This window comes from Penaeus monodon, chromosome 12 (assembly GCF_015228065.2).
Source record: "Penaeus monodon isolate SGIC_2016 chromosome 12, NSTDA_Pmon_1, whole genome shotgun sequence".
Taxonomy (NCBI): domain Eukaryota; kingdom Metazoa; phylum Arthropoda; class Malacostraca; order Decapoda; family Penaeidae; genus Penaeus; species Penaeus monodon.
The window spans coordinates 10,197,251-10,199,013 of record NC_051397.1 but is presented as its reverse complement, the minus strand read 5'-3'; the positions used below and the strand labels follow the sequence as shown (position 1 = coordinate 10,199,013).

At 31.3% G+C, this 1,763-nt stretch overlaps 1 long non-coding RNA gene across 1 annotated transcript; it reads right to left on the bottom strand.

Annotated features, from left to right (window-relative positions):
• Positions 1 to 1,023: 1,023 nt before the first annotated feature.
• On the bottom strand, positions 1,024 to 1,559 carry LOC119579774. Its single transcript, XR_005229318.1, has 2 exons — positions 1,528 to 1,559; positions 1,024 to 1,223 (listed from the first exon to the last, which is right to left on the bottom strand). It is a non-coding gene; the product is annotated as an uncharacterized LOC119579774 (long non-coding RNA).
• Positions 1,560 to 1,763: the final 204 nt, after the last annotated feature.

Genomic DNA, 1,763 nt, shown 5'->3' with positions numbered 1-1,763 from the left:
TGTGGGAACTGTCGGGTGTGAATAAAACCCCGTTATATACACGCCTCTTACGCAGGAAACTAATTTAAAACGGAGGGTGCACGTTTAACCTGAATGGCCGGTATTTTTACTGATATTGCCCTTCCTCTGTTTTGTCTCCTCGTTTAGTTATTTATCTGTTTTTATATTCAGAAGTGAACTACGTTTTTCGTTTTATGTTGTACAAAATCACGTGTGTATGTGGACTTGAGCAATGTCCGTGGTATTGTGCCTTTTTTTATATATATGTTCTATAGTTTTTCTCGAATATTCCTCGGTCTGTTTGCCAATGGTTTTTTTTTGTTTTTTTTTTTTTTTTTTTTTTTTTGAAAACTAATAGAGGGGTTTAGCTAGACATCCAAACCATCCCTTATTTTCTGTACAAGTATTACTGTGCATTTTTAGAAAGGGCACGATGAAAATGAATATCTTTGTAATACGAGATGTAATAACAAGTTTCAAATATGTCTTCGTCAAAATGCAATTTTTGTATTTCTCACGAAGGTATATGCAAAAGGGTTTTTTTTTATTTATTTACTTATTTATGAATATTATTATTTATATAATTTTTTATATATTATTTTTTATTTTTTTTTTTTGACGTAAAAAAGAGAGCTGGTTACTCAACCGGAATGAATAACTGCATTAGAAATATGTATGGATCCCAAAATATTATAATATCATTTCAAAATTTTAACTTGGGGGGCGCATTCAAAATGCTTTATTTGCTTTTTCCCATGTAAGCACTGATGTGTGCAAGTGTGTATTGTTGCATAATAAGAATGTAAAGAAAGGGTAGAAAAGTAGGGTCAACTTTTATCATTTTATTCTCATCACATCTACTTCTTACCATATTCATATATAATGTAGTTACATTTTTGGGCCTTTTACAAGTCTGTTTTTACGACTTAATTACCTTTTGTTCATCTGTTACTCTTAGTAGATGGTTGGAGACGGGTTGATATGACTTCCCAAACAGAAAATTAATACTATATACTACTTTTCTGTTTACTAACAAACTTCTAAATTATATAATTTCTCGTCCCTCCTTGCCGATCTTACTTGATTTTTTATCTTTTCTTTTTTCCTGTTTAACCTTCTATATTTTGTGTTCTTTTAGTTGATTTACTGATAGATAGAGCCTCCGTCACTTTCTTCCGTTCTTGGATTCTTACAGAATTCTAGAATTTGTAGGATCCCTGTGGCTGTGAGGTGAAAATAAAAGTACACAAGTTATGGGTTTTGTAAATGCTGGCAAAATACTTAGTGACCTGCAAAGCACAAAAACTGTCCCCCACCGAAAAAGCAGCAACTACAATATGTCATAAATTACAATTCTTCAAGATCTATTCTGATATGACTTTATAATATTTTTTACGGATTGATAGTTATAATTGTAGTTAGTTTAGACTGAAACGAAACATCATCATTTAGTTTTTCCCTTTTTTCCTCTACCTTTGTTTTATTCGTTTTGTACACAATAATTCAGTCAAGACTGTAATATACTACGTGTTTTTCTTATTTGGGTCATCAGTCAAACCCTTTTTCCCGAGGCTGTGTGGATGATCAGCCTCTGGATTAACCCCCTGAAAATGTATGTTTATTTAAGAAAAGGTTATTTATTTATTTCTCTTTCTCATGTCTATGTAAGCTTAGCTGGTGTGAATTTGAGTTTCCGCACTGTGCATTTTTTATATATACATATAATATATATATAATATATACTTGCTTAGTAAATATGAGTA